This window comes from Apium graveolens, chromosome 1, assembly GCF_009905375.1.
Source record: "Apium graveolens cultivar Ventura chromosome 1, ASM990537v1, whole genome shotgun sequence".
Taxonomy (NCBI): Eukaryota; Viridiplantae; Streptophyta; class Magnoliopsida; order Apiales; family Apiaceae; genus Apium; species Apium graveolens.
In genome coordinates, this window is record NC_133647.1 from 18,310,432 (window position 1) to 18,319,472 (window position 9,041).

At 35.5% G+C, this 9,041-nt stretch overlaps 1 non-coding gene across 1 annotated transcript; it reads left to right on the top strand.

Annotated features, from left to right (window-relative positions):
• The first annotated feature begins 8,082 nt into the window (after nucleotides 1-8,082).
• LOC141683624 (small nucleolar RNA R71) lies at nucleotides 8,083-8,189 on the top strand. Its single transcript, XR_012560381.1, has one exon. It is a non-coding gene; the product is annotated as a small nucleolar RNA R71 (small nucleolar RNA).
• The last annotated feature ends 852 nt before the right edge of the window (nucleotides 8,190-9,041 follow it).

Below are 9,041 nucleotides of genomic sequence, written 5' to 3' on the forward strand. Positions count from 1 at the left end.
TATTTTAATGTTTCGTAAGTGGACGATGAGTCCCTTTAAAACGTACTACTATGGACTTATAATCGCCCTATAATATCACCGGAATGATTCCCGGGTTTTATCTTAAATCCCGACCGACTCTCAGTCTTATATAATATGTCACGCTTAAAGCGGAATAAACATTTCACAACATATACTTATCGTACAACATCGCTATATTATGCGAAAATTCAACAACTACATATCATGGCAAGCATGGTATTTATGCAATAATAGTAAAACAATCCTTTCACAACACAACAGTAAAAATGGAGTTGGGTTCGTAGCTTGCCTGGGTATCTCGAGGTGGAGGATGCTCTAGGTTCCGCTCGGAAATCTATAGCCATAACACAATTCATTTCGTTAGGTCCCGTTCTAATTTACGACGACTCGCACTCATGTGCTACTTATTATGCACCCTCTCGACTTATACTACCCTTATTATTCCTTTAAGTTATATTCACATTATGGTCGCTTCATTTTCCTAAGTATCTTAGGTTCATTTTTATTATCGTCGTCGGCTTCGCTTATGGATTCTTACGGTTTCTACTCGCGCGGTCTCGGTTCCGATATTTTTATAAAATTGAGAAATCATTATTTTTACTTGAAATTTTTATGGCAGTTAGGAAACCCAATATTTTACTCTCTGTAAAAATTTCATGATTTATGAACACTTTTAAATCTATACTTTATATTTTCAAATTTCTTGATTTGTAGCAATTTTCGTCGCATAAATCACTTTTACTAAAACGGCCATAACTTTTGATCCGTAAATCAGAATCAAGCGATTCAAGCGCCTAAACGATCCTTATAACATTTTCTATCCTAAAAAAAGGGTTATTTTTTAAGAAACTACAGTTTAAAACTTCGGGACTTTCTGCAGAAACTTAAAGTTATGATTCGTTGGTTTTAACGAAGTTACGTTTACGATCGGGGTTTCGTTTACGCCCTAACTCTTAACACAACCACCAACAATCATCATTCCATCATCAACACACAAAATACTCTCAAGAACATCATGTTCTTGAGGCAACAACAACCAACCTTAAATCTACTTAACTTAATCATCAAGATTTCATCAATAACACTCATTACACTAGGTTTACTACCACATACTAAATGGATCTTAAAAATAAATCTTAAATAAAGTTGGGCCAAAGATTTTTACCTTTATTGAAATCTTGAGATGTGTTCTTAAGGATGGTGGAGGCTTGGAAGTGCTTGGTATGATTTTTAGAACCTAAAACCACCATTGAAATCAAGAAACCAAAGAGAGGTTATTATTCATACTATTCACTAGTAAGTTTCTTGATTTTATTTCACCCATAAAACCTTGATAAAAAGTGATGAAATAATTTTCTTACCTTATTTGAATTTCTAGGAGGCTTGAGAATTAATGGGAGAATTTAACAAGAGCTAGAACTTTGAGTTTTGAATTTGAATTCTCTCCCTTTTTCATTAGGGCCGAATGGAAGCATCAAGGGGGTATTTATACTCCTCTTGGTTGCTTAGCTTGGTTGATTTGCTAGGTTGCTTCTAGTAAGATGGGGTGATATCTTGCAATTGATTTTATTCTCCTATTATAGCATTCTAGGTTGATTCTTGGTTGCAAATCTTAGGGACAAATCTTAATAGCTTGCTAGGTTACAAGCTAAACTACATGGTTAGCTTCCTTAGCACACTATTTTGCTAGCTAGCTTGATAATCCTATGGTTAGCTCACTATTTGAGGAAGTAACCATGGTTACTTCCTTACCTGGTTTAGTTAGTGCGTTACGTTTATTTAATCGTTTACATGTTCGCTCGGTTGCTTAAACGTTTTCGTAATACTTACTCGTAAATGGTTCGCGACGTAATTCCTTTCGTATTCATTACTTATATTTTTAATTATCCTACTTGAATAGAAATCCGTAGGGTTTTAATCTCGTAATTATATTTGGATTCCCGCAATCCTCGATGAGTCGTAAATACGGTCATTTTTCAAAGTTCATTTTCTTCGAAAATTAATAGCATTTACATACACTCATTTGGTACGTATAATCGTAATATCAACTCCGAAACTCATTTTCTCATGCACTACATAGTGTGGGCTCGAAAGTTTTTCCCGTCCGCCAGGGTTACTATTCATTTAAACGTTTTACAAGGTCTCAAAAATTCGAGTTATTACAAAAGTTACCAACATATTTTTGGGCTGTAGCTGTAAATATTGAATGCTACACTTAGAATATTTCCTTGGTTAATCAAATAAATGCATGACACCCTACCAATTGTTCAAGAATAGGAAGCCAACATTAAACTTTTTGCATGTCTTAGGTTGCCAATGCTATATCTTAAGGAATCAAACGGATCAACATGGAAAGTTTAATGCCAAAGCAGATGAAGGAACTTTTCTTGGATATGTTGTGGGAAAAGCATATAGAGTCTACAATCTAAGAACCAAGATTGTTATGGAATCTGTACACATTGTGTTTGATGATAAAAAGATTTAAAGACTACAAGATGGAGATTTCCATGAAAACCTCAAATTTGATAATGTTGAGATGGTTAGTGATGATAGTGATGATGAAAGTGATCAAGAAATAGTGGCTAAGGATAATGCAGAAAAATATACAACTAATGAAGCACATAATTCAACATCTGTCGAGTTACATAATGCTTCATCCGTCGGTAGACAATCTGCTTCATCCATCGGTAGACAATCAGCTTCATCCGTTCGGATACAAAGTGCATCATCCGTCAGAACAATGAGAGAAGCCGAGAGTCAAAACAGATCACTTACAGAGATGAACCCCATCTTTAAGTCAAAGATCCATAAACTAAGGGGGAGTTTCCGATAATCAAAACTCTACTAATCATCAAAACAATAATGAGGCCTCTTCATCTAGAGCCAATCTACCACAATAGAGAAATGGACTAGAGATCACCCTTTTGAGCTCATTATTGGTGATGCATCTTCTAGAGTTCAGACAAGGAAAGCAACTCAAGAAAAATGTCTATATAATAGCTTTCTTTCTAAGGAAGAATGAAAGAAGGTAGAAGAAGCTCTGTTGGATCCTGATTGGGTTTTAGCTATGCAGGAAGATCTAAACTAATTTGAAAGGAACAAGGTATGGAAGCTGGTACCCAAGCCTAAAGGAAAGAATCCAATTGACACCAAGTGGGTATTCAGAAACAAGATGGATGAAAATGGCATAGTTGTCAGGAACAAAGCTAGATTGGTTGACAAGGGCTATTGTCAACAAGAAGGAATAGATTTTGATGAAACCTTTGCTCCTGTTGCAAGTCTTGAAGCCATCAGAATTTTCTTAGCCTATGCAGCCTATGCCAATTTCAAAGTCTATCAAATGGATGTCAAAAGTGCCTTTATGAATGGAGTTTTGGAGGAGGAAGTCTATGTCAGTCAGCCTCCTGGTTTTGAAGATCCAAATTTTCCAGAATATGTCTACTATCTTTTAAAAGTACTTTATGGATGGAAGCAAGCACCTAGAGCCTGGTATGATACTTTGTCAAAGTTTCTCTTAGAAAATCACTTCACAAGAGGTACTGTTGACAAAACTTTATTCTTTAGAAATGTAAATGGCTCTAGTATACTTGTTCAAATTTATGTAGATGATATTATATTTGGCTCTACAGATGAAAAACTTTGCAAAACGTTTGCCAAACTGATGCAAAGTAAGTATGAAATGAGCATGATGGGAGAGCTAACTTACTTTCTTGGTTTACAAGTTAAGCAAGTTAGTGATGGAATATTCATTAGATCAAACCAAATATATTTATGATCTTTTAAAGAAGTTTGATCTAATGGATTGCACATCTGTAAAAACTCCCATAGCCACTACAACTAAACTTGAATTATACACTATTGAAAAGTTTGTGGATATTTCAAGCTATAGAGGCATGGTTGGCTCACTTCTATACTTAATAGCTAGTAGGCCAGATATAATATTTGCTACTTGTCTTTGTGCTAGATTTTAGGCTGATCCTAGAGAATCTCACTTAGTAGCTATTAAGTGAATTTTCAGATATCTCAAGGGCACACCAAAACTTGGCATTTGGTACCCTAGAGATTCTGGTTTTGATCTAACTGGTTATTCAGATGCAGATTATGCAGGTTATAAAATTGATAGAAAAAGTACAACAGGAACCTGTCAATTTCTAGGAAATAAGCTAGTATCCTGGTTCAGTAAAAAGCAGAATTCATTTTCTACTTCCACAACTAAAGTTGAATATATTGTTGCTGGTAGTTGCTGTGCACAGATTTTATGGATGAAAAACCAATTATTGAATTATGGTCGGCAAGTGGACAGAATTCCTATTTTTCGTGATAACACTAGTGCAATTGCCATCACTGAAAATCCAGTACAACATTCAAAAACAAAGCACATAGACATCAAGTACCACTTCATTAGGGAACATGTGATGATTGGTACTGTGGAACTTCATTTTGTTCCAAGTGAAAAGTAGCTTCCAGATATCTTTACCAAGCCACTTGATGAATCCACCTTTACTAGGCTGGTAAGTGAGTTAGGTATGCTTAATTATTCTTAAATTATTTCTAATAATTTTGCAAGTTGTAATGCATCCAGAAACTTAATTGATTTTTCTATTTTAGATGAAATTTTGGCTAAGTCAAAATTTACATCTCGACGGATGGTCATTATCCATCGAGTTTGATCATCCGTCGAAATAGAATAGCTTGGTAAAAATCAATTACTTTTTTGGATTATTTTATACCCGATGGATAATTGCTTTATTCTCATCCGTCGAATTGTCTACATCTTAGCCGTTAAAAGTACTAAACATTATCCATCAGATATACTTATAGTTGGTAAGTATATCATGACAGATAATTGACAGTTTATTTTATTTTTAAATGGCTATTTTGGGCAATTTTGATTGGGTCTTTAATTTTTAACTTTAATTTTTATTCCTTTTTAATCTGAGAATACATAAAAGCCTTACTTCAAGTTTATTTTAACTTTTATCATTCTCTATTGCAACTAACTGCTATCTTCTTCCTCAAAGAAAAATCCTCCTTCTCACTGCAAATTTCCTAACTTTAACAATAGCACCAGTAGTTAAAATCATGTCTCAGTCAGGATTCATTTATGAGAAGAACAATTTCGTAGCTCTTGTGAACAAAGAAATTCCGGCATCTGAAGATTTTCATAAGATGATAGACTTTGTGAAGGGATGAAAACTCAGTCATGCCATGCTGGAATCACCCACAATCTACTGTGAAGTTATGAAAGAGATATGGACTACTGCTGAGTACCAGTCTACTAACAAAACCATAACTTTTACTCTTAAAGGTAAGTAATTCTACATTAACAGTGACAATATTCAAGCATGCTTTAAGATTCCTGAGAACACTACTACTGAACCACACAAAGATGCTAATTTAGTTACCATGCTTAATTCTATTGGCTATGCTCTTCCTGCCACTAAGTTAAGTGAGATTAGAAGGCTAGGTCTTAGAAAAGAGTGAAGTTATTTGTGTGATGTAGTTACCAAGGTGTTTTCTGGTAAGATTAGTAATTTTGATTCTGTCAACAGTGCCATGCTTAACATGCTTTATATGTTGGTTACTGATAATTACCATAATTTCAGTGACATGATTATGTTTGAGTTAGGTTATAAGTTAGGGGAAATTAGAAAGAGAGCTAAAAATATCTATTATGCTAGATTCTTTATGATTCTTGCTAACCATCTTATTGAGGATATTGTTATTGAGAACCCAACCAACAAACTGGATTGTTGAGTTCAAGAAAGGAGAGTGATTGCAAATCTTAACAGAGCAAATCATCACAAAGAGGTGCCCCTATTCTATTTTCCATTATGGAGGGCCCTCAGGTAAGTGTGGTAAGCACCACTGTCTCTACTATTCCTACCTCCCAAATTTCTTTGCCTCTGAGTGTGGCTATGGCATCTGTGTCAATGACCCAACAGATGCCTACCCAAGCCACCAAAATAAAAATTTCCAAATCCAAAACAAAGAAAACCCCCTCTGATTTCTCTCAAAAGAAACTAGTTGCAAAATCTGTTGGATTTTTATAAATAAATGATAACTAATAAAAGTATTCTAAAAGAGTAAACTAAAACAGAACTATTTTATTATCTGAAGCCATACTCCTATTAAAATATATTATAATTCACCTCTTTATATAGGTGTACATTTAACCAATACACCTAATAAATAGGTAACCCTAACCTTATCTATAATTCAAAAACTACATTATCTAATAAATATTTAAACTCTATTTCTAACAACCTAATCAAAATCAATCCAAAAAACAATTCAAATAATTTTGAATTATTATTTCCAACACTCCCTCTTAATTCAAAATTTTTAAAATTACTTGACCAGTGATGTACTTCCCATCACCTCTACCACTGTTGCAGGGCACTTCTCTCCACAATTTCATTCGGGAGCCCTTCTCTCCACAGTTTCATTTAGGAGCCCTTCTCTCCACAGTTTCATTCGGGAGCCCTTCTCTCCACAGTTTTTTTATGGTGCACATAATCACCAATAACTCAAAAAAAATATTTTTTTTTGAAGCCCTGAGACACACATCTCATTCTTCATGAATCTCTAGCAATACTACCATCTGTTTTCTTCCATTTCTTCATTTGTTCGCAGCAATTTTTTGACGCCCAGTTACTCAATCGAACATAGCTCGGATACCATGTTGGATTTTTATAAATAAATGATAACTAATAAAAGTATTCTAAAAGAGTAAACTAAAACAGAACTATTTTATTATCTGAAGCCATACTCCTATTAAAATATATTATAATTCACCTCTTTATATAGGTGTACATTTAACCAATACACCTAATAAATAGGTAACCCTAACCTTATCTATAATTCAAAAACTACATTATCTAATAAATATTTAAACTCTATCTCTAACAACCTAATCAAAATCAATCCAAAAAACAATTCAAATAATTTTGAATTATTATTTCCAACAAAATCTACCAAAACTAAAGAGGGGAGTGTGAAGGGTAGTAAGGTAGGTGAGGGACATGGTGAACATCGAAGAAACCCCAAGAATAAGGATGGAGAGGTGAGTGTACGGTTAGTCGCTAAACACGCACAAAAATTACACGCAAGTATATGCGTTCACAAGTAGTATTAGAAATAAATTAGATTCGTTCCCAGAGAGACTGGTTTGGGTTAATGTTCAATTTATGCACTTAAGCAACAATGTATGCTTAATATTCAATGCTAAGACGAATAACAATTTGAGGTTGTTTATAACTAAGAATTAAACTAACAATTATAACTAAGTGAATAAGAATGTTGAATTAATATATATAACAAACATGTGATTCTAACTTCATTAAATACTTCATTCAATAGCCTTTTCATTCCTAACCTTAGCATATAATGGTGATGACACTAATCAGACAACACGAAACTGAAAAAAGCCAACTTTCATTGCACGAATACCATACTACCAGACATCCACAAAAGAGATAGAAGCTGAATAGACACCAATTATATTGAGACCCTATATATCTATAGAATTTGACAACATAACGGTTTAAGTACAAGTTATCTATCTTGATTACATAGGGCAAGTAAGATGGCTGTTGAACCGTATTCTGAGCATTGCTCCAATTGAAATTAGGATGATTGTGGTTGTTGGGATGATAAGTGGCTGGCACAGGTTGCTACGAACGCTAAAAGTTGTTCACGAACTGAGCTGATTCACTAGAAATAGCACACTGATCAGTCTCATGGGCACCAGCACAAAGCTCACAAACACTAGTGATTTGATTAACTCCATAATTAGCCAGAGTGTCCACATTCATCGTTAAAGCCTTAAGTTGGGCAGCTATAGCAGTTGCTGCATCCAACTCTAAAATTCCGGCTACTTTTCCCTGAGTCATTCTTTGGGAAGTATTTTGGTATTCATTAGCAGCCATCAGTTCAATCAATTCATAAGCTTCATCGTAGCTCTTAGCCCACAAGGCTCCTCCTGATGCTGCATCGAGCATGGGTCTAGAAGTAGCACCCAATCCATTATAGAAACAGTTTATAATCATCCAATTTGGTATGCCATAGTGTGGGCACTTCCTTAGCATCTCCTTATATCGATCCCAAGCCTCACACAGAGATTATCCAATTTGGTGAGCAAACTGAGTAAGAGCATTGCTGATTGCAGTAGTCATCGCCATAGGGAAGAATTTAGTGAGAAATTTTTTAGTAAGATCTTCCAAAGTGGTGATAGACCCTGCCGGTAGAGAATGTAACCAGCACTTCGCTTTATCCCTCAGAGAGAATGGGAAGAGTCGCGGCTTGATAGCATCTTCAGTCACATCATTGAACTTGAAAGTGTCGCAGATCTTGATGAAATTCCTGATGTACATGTTGGGGTCTTCAGTAGGAGAACCCCCAAACTGAACTGAGTTCTGTATCATCTGAATCAGAAAATCCAGTACTTCTTTTCTTGGCAGAATTCATCAGACCTAGATTGCTCTGTCTACTTCGAGGAATTACAAAAGCCCAGTATAGAATCTGAAGAAGTCATGGAGATAGACAACAACCCGAATTGGATGACTCCTTTCATCAACTACCTAGAAAAAGGAGAACTCCCAGAAGAGAAAGGGAAGGCTCAAAGATTAAAAGCTAAGGCAGCAAAGTTCTTCCTTGAAGAAGGAATACTCTATCGCCAGAACTTCTCCTCACCTATCCTGGAATGTGTTGGCCCAACGGAAGAAGAATATTGCCTTATGGAAGTCCATGAAGGGATATGCGGAGATCATATATCTGCGAAGGCCCTGGCTCACAAGATAATAAGACAGGGTTACTACTGGCCAACATTCCACCAAGATGCAAGTGACTTTGTGAAAAAATGCAAAAAGTGCCATATTTTCAGCAATGTATCCCGAATGAGCCCAGTCCTACCCTCATCAGTTCTATCTCCAATCCCCTTCACTGTTTGGGGGATAGATATCATGGGACCCTTCCCGAGGGCTAGAGGAGACCTGAGATGCCTACTAGTCTCAATCGAC